This window comes from Zalophus californianus, chromosome 6 (genome assembly GCF_009762305.2).
Source record: "Zalophus californianus isolate mZalCal1 chromosome 6, mZalCal1.pri.v2, whole genome shotgun sequence".
Taxonomy (NCBI): Eukaryota; Metazoa; Chordata; class Mammalia; order Carnivora; family Otariidae; genus Zalophus; species Zalophus californianus.
Window position 1 is genome coordinate 32,428,042 of NC_045600.1, and position 12,516 is coordinate 32,440,557.

The 12,516-nt window shown below is 43.3% G+C and overlaps 1 protein-coding gene and 1 long non-coding RNA gene across 7 annotated transcripts in view; one reads left to right on the forward strand and one right to left on the reverse strand.

Annotated features, from left to right (window-relative positions):
• The window catches only part of RAD51B (RAD51 paralog B), a 635,945-nt gene that overhangs the window by 190,296 nt on the left and 433,133 nt on the right, over nucleotides 1-12,516 (reverse strand). The window lies entirely within an intron of this gene.
• On the forward strand, nucleotides 2,844-10,346 carry LOC113908636. The gene is made up of 3 exons (XR_003515559.2): nucleotides 2,844-2,980; nucleotides 3,904-4,036; nucleotides 10,205-10,346. It is a non-coding gene; the product is annotated as an uncharacterized LOC113908636 (long non-coding RNA).

Consider the following 12,516-nt stretch of genomic DNA (forward strand, 5'->3'; position numbering starts at 1 on the left):
GAAATTTGACAACCTGAAAAAATTATTGGTAGGAATTAAAATGCAAAGTAACTGATAAAAAAGACAGTCACACTCTGGGAGGAAAAAGTACGTTCATATACCATGAAACACAAAAGTTTGTATCTAAAGTATATTATTTATATGATATACAAGGGGAAAAAGTATGAAGAGTCTTTTCTATCATTAGAAGATGCCACTTGAAAGCAGGGAAGTGCAGAAGTGAGCCCGGCGTCAGCTCGGGAATGTAGGAGAGCCGCAGTTCCAAAATGGACAGTTCTGATTCTGGGGCTCACCGTGTGCCAGGCCCTGTGCCAGGCGCTGGAGATGACCGGGATAGGGTACCTACCCTGAAGAAGTACATAATATATCGGGAAAGACAAACTGCTTTGCAATTTACTATAAAGACTTTGTGATACCCACGGTGACAGTGGATGAACAAAGAGTCTAGAAAACGAGGCCTGGAAATTTCATCAAGAGTATTCCCTCCACATATGCAGATTGGGAGCAGATAGTTTGTTCAATTCACCTGGGCTCAGATGGTCCATCCTAACACTGTCTGAGTAGATTTTAGAACATAAAACAAGGGCGCCTGGGTGGCTCAGTAGGTTAAGCATCCAACTCTTGATCTCGGCTCAGGTCATGATCTCAGCGTTGTGAGATCGAGCCCCGTGTTGGGCTCCGCACTCAGTGCGGAGTCTGCTTGTCCCTCTCCCTCTCCCATGCTCGTGCTCTCTCTCTCTCAAAAATAAATACAAGCTTAAAAAAAAAAAGAACATAAAACAAGAGATTATTTGAGATCCACTAAAATAGCACCGTAAGTAAACTACATATAATTTGCTGATAGGTTGGCCACTGATAAAATGAGTGATGGTGTGTACGACTATGGGTGTGGAAAACAAGAGATTATTTGAGATCCACTCAAATAGCACTGTAAGTAAACTACATATAATTTGCTGATAGGTTGGGCACTGATAAAATGAGTGATGGTGTGTACGACTATGGGTGTGGTTTTATTTATGGCCCTCTAGGAGGTTAGTAAACTCTCATGGCTGCTGGTGACTGCAGGTGCCTGTGCTAGCCCCTTCTCTCAGCTGCTTTTCCTGCCGCTCCCGGCTGGCTTTGCAGCTTCTTTTTTAAAAGATTTTATTTATTTATATGACAGAGAGAGAGAGCATAAGCAGGGGGAGCGGCCGGCAGAGGGAGCGGGAGAAGCAGGCTTCCTGCGGAGCAGGGAGCCCGATGCGGGGCTCAATCCCAGGACCCTGGGATCATGACCTGAGCCGAAGGCAGAAGCTTAATGACTGAGCCACCAGGCGCCCCTGGCTTGGTAGCTTCTGAGGACTCCCAACGGCACGTCCCAGTCAGCAGGGTCTCTGAACTCCTGCATGTTCTCTTAGAATCTGAATGTCACGGTCCAAGGTCAAGCTCGGACTCTCAGAAGACTGTCCTTGCTCCCGCTTCCGCTCTCTGGAGGCAGAGCATTGGTACATCACTTCCTCTGCTGTGGGGCTCGGTTTCTCCAGGGCTTTTTTGTTTGCACTGTGCCTCCTCTCTGGCAGGTCTCCCAGTTCTCTAAGGAACGCCACCCTTCACGGTCAAGGCCTCGGACTCAAGGCCCAGTGAGGTCACAAGTCCGGGCTCAGCCCAGGACCTGGCACATAATAAGCACTCAGTAAAGGTTTGCTGCAGAATGGAGACATGAAGAAACGAATGCCCACATCTTTGGGCCTCTAAGGGACCCTGCCCTCGGCTGCACAGGCAGCAAAGCTCAGCTGCCACAGGCTGACTGGCTGGCCGGCCCCTTAGCAAGTGACAGTGTCCACGAACATTTCGCCCTCCCGTCTGTTCCCGCTCCCAGAGCCCATGGTCTCCCTGGGTATTCCTGTCTTTGGGTGAGGAAGGCCCATTTGTCTTGTCCCTGGGCTCTCCTTGGAGGAGGGACAGCTTCTGGGCAGAGTGCTGCTGGGAAGACGAGCCCCGAGAAACAATAGATGGTCTTCCTCTCTGTATTCTTGCTTCCCCTTTTGAAATCCTCACAGTTGCCACATCTACTGGTCAAGGCTACTAAAACCATACATCTCCAAACATCAAACACTACCCACAAGTGGGGAAAAAACACATAGTATTTTTTTTTAATTCTTCTGCTGTCTTTGCCAATTGTATCTCTAACATATGAGAATTTACTTTGGAAAACAGTTTTTCCCATGTAATTTTATTTATCCACCTACCAAAACTTGCCCAGGGTATGAATGGCAGCACACCGCTGCCCCATTTTAGAGAGTGCGCCACTGAGGGGTCTGCCAAGTTCTCCATCTTCCTTCACCCCGCACTCCTTTCAGCAGTGAGCTGTGCTTTTTTCCAGCTCTGTGTTTAGTCCTTTACCCACTAGGCCTGCAAAGCTAGAACATTTTCAGAGGCAGCACTTTGTATGATAAAAAAGTATATTTTAACTGTCCCTTTTTAACCCTTTTTCCCAAGGTGCTAATTAAAAATGTTCCTGGTAATCGTGCAAAGCCAATGCCTACGGCCTTCCGCTTACAGGCACACCTCCTTTCAGCCCGAGTTGGAGTCCCAGCACAGGACCAAGCCCCCTCTGCCCCTGCACACACCCTCCCCCCCAGAACTTCACAGTGCCTTCATCTGCCCTGGCCTGTACTGGGGGCTCCCATCAATCTATCACAAAGCAGGGAGACACTGAGCTTTCAACAGAATACATCGATGAGGCCTAGAGGGAAGATTTTACGAAGTGCCACTTGGCTCTAGGCCAACAATTTCCTAATCTGCAAAAGCTCAAATGAGCCGATCAAAACACATTGGTAGAGTACCATTTATGCACAGGGCATGAAGAAGGATACACAACCATCAGAAATGTGGCCCTCATTCCCCCCACAGAAGCTTACAATCTAGAAGAGGAAAAAGGCTTTGCCTTAAATCGATGTCCAGTAACACCTTGGCCACACAGGCTGACAGCCAGTATGAGGTAAGGGCAGCAAGGGCAAGTGGATACAGGGGAGGGAAGGGGAAGGGGAAGGGAATCTGAATGAGTTAGAATGGGAAATAATCAGTCTGGCTAAAATACAGGTGAGAAGAGGTATAATAAGACCAGATTGTCAAAGTCCTTGAGTGAAATTATGGAATGTGTTATCGTGCAGTCCTTGCAAACTGCCACTTGGATTTATTTTGGACCTTTAAGGTATCAGACAGAAGCTGAATATAGTTATTCAGACATGGATCAAAAGAAGGACATTACGATTTTTTTTTTTTTGCTTCATTATATTTATTTATTTATATCATGCTTACTATATGCTAAGCACTGTTCTAAGTGATCTATAAATATTAACTCACTGAATTCTCACAACAAATGCTACAAAGTCAGGATGATTTTTTTTTCTTTGCCCTATTTACAAATGGGAAAACAAAAATACAGGGTTTAAATGACTTGCTCAGAGTCTAGCTGTCTCTCTTGCTCCCATGGAAGAGCAGATTATGGACCAAATGCTTCTGTTTTCTGAGCCTCTCAGAGGCAATGAAATACCAAGGGCAGGGACTAATCAATAATGTCTTTCCAGAGCTTCTTCTAAAATCTTCTAAGACTATCACTTACTGAATTGTTCCTGAAAGCCTTGTTGGCAACAGCATTCCATCACCCAAAAGGAGGGAGATAAAAAATGTACAAGTTTACCAAGTGTATGAGTTGATGAAGTTAGACTGGCAGTGGGGAGAGGGGTTCCAAAAGGGCAGAGAAATGTGAGGAGTGGGGAGCGGCTGGAGCTGCCCTCCTCTTGGAGAAGAGAACAAGATTATTTTTCTCAGACATGGAGGCCCGAGGAAGAGTCTAACGGTATGCCCCCACCTCTGCTGTTTTCCTAGTTTACCATTTTTTTGTTTTAAATTCCCTTTTAGAATCAGAATGACTTGAATTTAGAAACTTTGAGGAGTGTGGTGAAGCAGGAAGTAGGAGAAATGGAGTGTGATGGGGACATGGAGCCAGCTGAAGAGAGAGCCGAGGAGCGGAAAGGAGGCCTGTGCACGATGGGTAGGAAGATGAGAGGCGTGTTGGAAGTCAGAGGAGAGAGGCTGGGATAACTTCGCACTAGAGGCAATATTCCAGCTTGATCCTAGGAAAGACATTCTTCCAAACCCTTGGGTCCATCACACACAGTTTGAGAAATGCCATTAGGATGTTTGGTAGACCACACCCATAGAGATATTTTACACTTAACAACTGTGGCCACAGCACATGATGGGAATGGAATGGCTAACTTCATGAAATTTCCCAGCTGGAACAAGTAAAGCTTTACTTGACAAGCTCAAAATGCTGATAAATCATTTTGTATAACGAGTGAACCAGGAGGAGCAAGTGTTGATTCAAAAAGAAAATGGTGAGGGGCTGTGGATCTTTGCCACTTCTTTACCAAGAGGAAAGCCAAGAGGGAGGAACCAGTGGGGAAGAGGGGTCTCTGTCTTTGTCACAACAGTTGGCTGAGCACTACAGTAGCCCTGCGGAATGTAGACAAATGGCCATTTTGGAGCAATCATGTGATTCCTATGTAAGCCCATCTTGGAGCTGTTAGCTATTTACAGTCTAATGCTTAAAAGTCTCTTCAGGCTCTTTAAAGATATTAAAATGATGACACATTTTAAAATGTGGTAATAAAGTTCCTGGGCTTTTTTCCCCCCCATTGGTTTAATCATTTTCATATAAAATAGGAAACATCCAAAGTTAACATCTTCCCATGTCCAAATTTCTGTGTCTATTGCAATTGCTGCACGACACACATGAACAAAGATTACTTAGGGCCAATTTCAGATGGGAAAGTGCTCTATCAATTCCAGCTAGTAAGGAACAAGGAGAGAAAGGGACGACTCCAATATCAAGTCAAACTGGGGGCTCAGGAGGGAGTAGAAGAGTGGGGAATCTAAGGGTACCATGGGTGGTAACACAGAGATTAAGCAAAGGGGTTTTGGAGTCAGAGGGAACTGAATGCTAATCCCAAGCCTGCCTTTCCATGGCTCTGTGAACTACAGCATGCTACCCAATCTCTTTGGGCCTTCATTTCTTCATTGATAAAATAAAGATAACATGCATGTCTCATAGGGTTGTTGGGCAACATGAACTCATGTAGGTAATGAAGGTAGGGCAGTGGTGCATTTAGGCAATCAATACATGATGGCTATTCTTCTCAGACACATGCCTAGGCTGAGCCCACATCATTAGGCTAGATAGGAACTTTATAGAAGCAAGAATTCAAGAAGGTCCAAAGCTACCCTATGGAGGCCAAGTACTTTGGATTTAAAACGGAGCCCCAGTTCTGACCTAATCATCTGAATTAGAGCCAGAACAAAGAAGTCATCCAAGTGTTTTACAAAATATGACTTTGAGCTACACTAGAGCTAGGAGGGTCACTCTCAATAGAAAGGGATCCTCAGGGTTAGCTACACAAAGATAAAGAAATGGGAAAGGACCCCCTTCACCTTTGTATGACTAATCTGATTCTATTTTCAGTTTTATCTCCTAGATTGTTCTGCCTGGGTTCAAAACTGATAGTGACCTTCAGTAATCATAAAAACTCCCAGGCTTCTTGGGCAGCCTTTTTTATTATAGAAGTAAGTTAGGGTCACCAGATTTAGCAACTAAAACTACAAGATGCCCAATTAAATTTAAATTTCTGATAAAGAATGAATCTTTTTTAGTATAAATGTGTCCCAGTACAATATGCACAATGAACTCATACTAAAAAATTATTTGTTTATTCAAAATGCAAATTTACTGAGCATCCTGCATTTTATCTGGCAACCCTCATCAGCAGCCAAGAAGCTACACTTTCTAACCCAGAGAGCAGCAAAGCAAAGTCACCTCCCCTCCATAATTAGTAATGCATTGGAAAATACCAAAAGAGAAAAAAAAAAAAAAGTCCCACAGTTTCTAGGGCTTTTACTTCTAAGCAAATACAGTACTAAATTTACAGACTTTAAAAAAATAATAATATCATTTCTCCAATCAGGGATTTTTTTTTTAAATATCTCAGTCTAAAGCAAAAAAATAACAATGGGAGGGGACTTCCCCTCAGATGACATGTAAGTAATAATTAGTAGACAGACGTTTGAGACGTGATGCTTGTAAGAGCACTGACCTCTTGCTGCTTTAGCTTGTCTAGCAAGGCCAATAAGCTAAATTCTTCCAAAAATCTCTCCTCTTTATTCTTCATGAAAAAAATAATACACACACAAATTATATTTCCCCAAATGAAGCACCATTTTCCTTGGCAGGCTCAATGCCACAAAAGACTATGAAATTAACCTTTGGGGCCTAAAGGGCAAGGCCCAGCAGTGCTGGTCATTGTTTCTAGCTACAGCTACAGCCTGGCTATTCACACTGACCTCAGGGAGAGAGGTCGGCCATGTTGTGAAGACGGCCACACAGTAGGTGGACCGCCCATGCAAACAAACAAATGCAAAACTCCCTCTTCCTTGGTTATATCAAAACCAGCTGAGTTCTTTCCTTCCTGAGTGAATGCCAACAATATTCCTTACTTTCCAAAATATCCCCAAGCAACCCCAGGTTCAAGGTCCTTGGCAATCTAAATTTAGAGGTAGGTTTACCTCACGGAGTCCTGGGAATTTTAAGCAAATGATACCACTCTTCTTTCTCTTCCCAAACCTCTAATTCACTTCCTAAGTCTACTCAGGTACAGCAATTACCCCTTCAAAAGTTAGCAGCCAAAGTTTCAAGGAGCTGTTTTTTTAGTCATCTTGTAAGTATTACATTAAACTTCTGGGCCAGAGTACAACAGGCCTATGGCCAGGTTGAACTGGACAAACAAATGGAACTGGTTCCAGCTCACCAACCTGGCCCCAAAATGTCCTGGTCAAAGAAGTGCTTTTTAAATCATGGGGAACCACTAGTGAAAATCCACTAGTGCTTTGATGGTACCACCCAGTAGGTGGTGGCTTAATGGTGAATCATAAAAGAAGAAACTGAAGAAGGAAACTAATCATCATATCATCTTGGCATAAAGCTACATAAGGGACAGAGTGGAATGAACTGCCTCTCTAGGAAGCCTTCCTTGATACAGCCAAGGGAAGTGAGAGCATGTGATTTACTTGATTTCCCTGTTTCTAACCCAGATATCAGAAATAGTGTATATTGTATGACACATGCATCAACCCATCTTGGATGACTCACTATTTTCAGAACATAGCTCTCCCACCCCTGAGCCTTTGCTCACATCTTTCTTCTGAACCACTTCCCAAAGCTTGCCCATGCCTGCTGAAATCCTACCTTTTTGTCAAATTTCAACTTTTGAGTTTTTGAGCTTTTGAAGTAACTTGTGGGCTACTTCTTCTAAAAAGACTTCTTGAGATGGTTTCTCTTTTGCCTCTAAATTCCTGGTGCATTTTGCTTTTTCCACCCATACGCAGTTATCACGTATAATTGGAAGTAGCAGTAGACTTGTTTCCCCCACCAATCAGGGACCAGATCTCACAGAGCCTCGTTCAAATGGAGCAAAGGACAGGTGCTCACTGTATGTCAGCAGGATTGATGCAATTATTAACCATGTCTTTTATTTCTTAGTAACATCCTCTCTAGTCCTAATCTTTGCTTTGATGACCTTTCTGATACAATGCAGCACTTGTCTCTATCACAGAACTTACAACATCATGTTGAAACTATCATATTACCTATGAGCCACTAGACTCTAAACTTTCAAGGTAAGGGACCTTGTTTCACTCATCTGTGTGTCTGCAGTGCCTAACATAATATCTGAAAATGAGAGGGCACGTAAATAAATCTTTGATGAGATGTTAAAGTGGGTTATGGGTTTTTTGAGGGAAGAATCCACACATTCTCATCTTCTGCACCTTCTCTTTATAATCAAGAAACACTCATTGATATTGATATGTGAGGTAGGTTCTATAGAAAACAGTTTCTCAGTTCTTTCAAGTAGGTCATACCATTTGATGAGCAAAAATATGGAAAAGTCTTCTGAAATACAAATGCTAATCTCAAGGCTTCACGTACTTTGAGAAACTCGAGACTTAGTTGTCTCCAGTGACTTGTTGGGTGGCCTTCTTCCCTAGCCCAAGATAGCCTCAAAAATTTATTTTGCACTTCAACATGACCTGAATTCCAATTATGATTATTTGGCATTTTCAAGATAACTCCAATGAAAGTTGTAAAATTGGATTGTGGTGATGGTGATATAATTCTCTACATTTACTAAAAATCATTGAATTATATACTTACAATGAGTGGATTTATATTATGTAAATTATACCTTAATAAATCTGTAAAAAAATTAACTTAGACTATTCAACAAGAAGGACAACATCTTATTTTTCATTTTGCCCTCCAGGGTCTAGCATCCTAACAGATAGCGTGGCTGTTCCTTGTTAGCCAGGAGGTGCATCCACGCTGGCAGAAGTGCTCGGTCAGGTCACCAAATGTAAACAGCTCTGCAGAGGTCACCACAAAGGCACTGTTGTTCTATCTCATAGCGAGAAGGAAAGGAGAGTCACCATGGAATATCTACTCTCTTTTGCATCCCTAATTAGAAACATGTGGAAGAGGGCCCACCCACTGGTCAAATCAGCCAGAAAGGCCTCCTTTCTTCTGCCTAATGTTGCATGTTGGCTGAAGAAAGACCTCTCCCTGGGCCTGCCATAGAAATGGTTTCAAATTATAAAAGTATCTACAAAGGCCACCATCAAAGCACCAATGGATTTTCACTAGTGGCTCCCCATGATTTAAAAAACACTTCCTTGGGGCACCTGCGTGGCTCAGTTGGTTAAGCAACTGACTTTGGCTCAGGTCATGATCCTGGAGTCCCAGGATCGAGTCCCACATCGGGCTCCCTGCTCAGCAGGGAGTCTGCTTCTCCCTCTGACCCTCTTCCCTCTCGTGCTCTCTGTCTCTCATTCTCTCTCTCTCTCAAATAAATAAAATCTTTAAAAGAAAAAAAAAACACTTCCTTGACTGGTACATAATTAGGGCCAGTTTGGTACATATGACATATGGTAATTTGTCCAGTTCAACCTGACCATGGGCCTGTTGCACCCTGGCCCAAGTCATACACTGCTCAGACCCCCATGGATAGGTGAAATGCAGAAGTCACAAAATATACAAGCTGTAAGCAGCACCTTGGTAATTCAGATCACACAGATGTCTGCATTCTTCCTTATAATCCATTCACATTGAACTTAATACTTTGGTTCTTTTCGTTTTTGGCACCAGTATCTAAACTATCTCAATGAGATATGAAGAAAGTGAATGAGAGATTATATAAACTCTATTTGTTAATGTCCTAAAGAAAATGCCGAGCAATACTCTGTTCTCATTCAGAGAAGTCCCAGTAAATATTCACTTTTCTTCAAACTCTAGTGACTTGTTTTAGCAGTAGAAAATTGATATAAAGTCAGCATAAATAAAACTAAAGTTTTACTCTGGGTCTAAAGAACTACAAAAGCTGGCAGACCAAATTATTTAAACACACTAAAATGGTCTTTTTTTTTTTTAAACACAAGGAGCAATCCATGCTAAGACTGATGTGCTGGCCCAACATGGGGCTTTTTGCAAAGATCAGATAGTCCAAGAGGCTCACTTTGATCTGACCAAAGATGGGTATGTAATCTCCTATGTAGAAGAAAGCTATAGTTTTTAGATTAATTGCCCGACCACAGATCTGCTGCCAAGCTACTCCAAGTTTCTCCTCCTAATGTGAAATAAAATGGCTATTTACTTTAAACCATGTGGTAGAGCCAGCTCGTGCCAGAGAATATGCACTCTTCTGCACTCATTTACCGATTATATAAAAGGTCAGTGCATCATTCATGTGCAATGGGAGCAACAATCAGTCTGTTACTCCATCATCTCTTCTAAGTTTGCCAGACAGAGGACTGGGGGCTGACAGTGGGTGATTCATGGAAAGAAACTGTGAAAACCAGAGAGAGTTCATTTTGCATATGAAGAGTTATCTTCTTGGTTGAAATGCACACCTAAAATGAGACAAAGATGAAAAAAAAATAAATAAAATGAGACAAAGATGGAAAGGCCTTCTGGGGGAACCCACACAAAGTGTCATTAGCTGGTGTTCTACAGAAAACTGAGTGGGTTCCAGCAGCTGGATGGTGGTGTTAGTAGGTGGGGAGAGGGAGTCATATTTAGAACCCATGGTTCCAGTTACAATGGTTGTATGCTCTACAGGAAAGTGACCATCACTGCCTGTCATGAAGACCAAAGGATCAAAACTTGGACTCACTGGCTGATCCTGAATGAATTTCCAACCGTGCCTGTGTCTCTACTGCCTCAACCATTAAAACATAAATAAATATACCCACCCACTCCGGTGTGCAATAAGGTTGCATCACATTTTTGGCTCCATAATCAAGACATGTCTTGTTAATATTACACTGCTCTGTAGAATCAAGCATGTGGAAGCTTTGGGCTTCCAATATATGAATGAATGCCAGTAACCATGTGGTCAACAGCCAAATATGAAATCAAATTCTCTGAAAAGAGGCAAGTATTTTAGGTCTGCCTTTCAAGAAGCTGCAGCCCCACCCAACTACTAAGGTCTAAATGGAAGTGACTTAACACCATTTGGCTGCATTTTCTTTGGCTGGCCAGTGCCTCAATGACCACCTCCAAGAGAGATCTGCACAGGGCGAGCGACCTGAATAAGTACACAGGGGTCAGAGGGCTGCGGGTAGGGATAGGAAAGGAAAGCCCCACAGCTGAGGGGCAGTAAACGGGGTAGCGAATTGTCCTTTGAGCAAATGCTTCTTTTTCTCCAGGCAGAATGATTATAGGGAACTTGCTGTCAGCACTCTTGGACTAAGCTTTCTAGACACTGATTTCTGAAGAGATCAAACCCAAATCAGCAGTTGAGGAGGTGGAGGGGGAATTTTAGAAGCTGGTGATTCACTCCTCTGGCACACAGCACTTGCTAGCCCCTAAGCTTGGGCCGCCAAGCCTGGAGACGCTACAACCATCAGAGGCCACAGGGGTCTTTATGCTCCTTGCTCCCTGACTTCAAAATAGCCAACAGAAAAAGGAGGAAACCAGTAGCTAGGGATCCTGGTCCTGAACACGCCTACCTATTGTCACACCATTCCGTATGCCTTCTATCAGCAAAACCATTGATAGCACTCCACACCTATCCCCACCCCACAATCTTATCGACTGTCACTCAACCTATGATGGTTCCAGGGGAATTGCAGGCCCAAAGTGAAGGATTCCTTTGTTCCCATCTCTATGATAGGATGACATGTGGTCCTGAGTGCCAAGGTACTAAGATAAGAGGGGTGCTCAAAATGCCCAGATGGCTGGAGAATAAAAACTCTGAGAACAGAGCCAAATTTGCACAGCAGACAAGGGCCACTGTGGCCAGGGCTGGAAGCACAGTGCTTGTAGCCCACAGCAGCAGCGGAACTAAAGGGAAGCCATCCCCCAACTCAGCTGGTGGGAGTTGGGCAACTTCCCAGCTGGAAGGAGCTCTCAAACACATCCCTGTAAGCTACCCATGAAAGACAGAGATGCCGTTAAAAACAACAAACAAAAGGGGCCGCTAATCAAGAGGAACTTCAGACTTAAGAATGGGATCCAGTCATCCTTCCAGAAAGATGCATGTCTGGACCAAGGCCCAAGAGCATGACATTCAGCTGCCGTACCCCTCTCTGGGGCCCAAGTTTGGAGGCGCTGAAAGAAGAAGAGATTCACAAAGGAGGCAGATGGGAAGGCCCCCATCCATATGCAGTGTGGTTCCCATACAGAAGATTAGAATTCACCAGGTATAAGCAATCACAATTGTAATCGGCTGCTTGGAACTGAAGTCATGTTTTGAATAAGAAACCAGCAAAGATCTCAAAACTCCTATCATTCCCCTTCCTTTGAAACAGTTCTAGCCTTTCCCTTGAAACAGTTCTAGCCATTTGGCAGTTGGCACTCAGTGTCAAAGAAAGCAGCGACCACTGAGCTTGGAACCATGTCAGGTTCTGACTTCTCAAGACACCCCAATCAAGGGCTTTCTCTATGGTTAGTAAAACAAAGGAATTTTGCATAGATAACCCCAATGACTTAATTTTTCTCTTCCAAGCTTAATACTTATAACTAGGCTATTTTGTTAATAATGGCCCCTCCCTCCATTTCTTTCCTAATATTTTCAGTACTATCCAAATTGCTCTTAGCACTATTTTATCTTCCACTAATTCTTCAGATAGAAAGGACATTGCCAAGCAAATCAAACAGAGTAAGACAGTGAAAAAGAGAAACGTAACAGCTTCATGACACTGCTGGCAAAATCCTATGCTGTGGAAGGAACTGCTAACCAGACATTCTAGTTTAATTGGGCTTTGAGAACTATTTAAGTGGTTTCTAGAGTTGGGCTTTTTCTTTTTTTCCTGAACATCCAACTGCCTTAGTTCAAGGGGAAAGATAGGTATACCTGTTGATCCAGCCACTGTCAGATGACAGCAGGTTTAAGACCGAAGGGTCTGCATGGTCTCTGAAAACTTGAC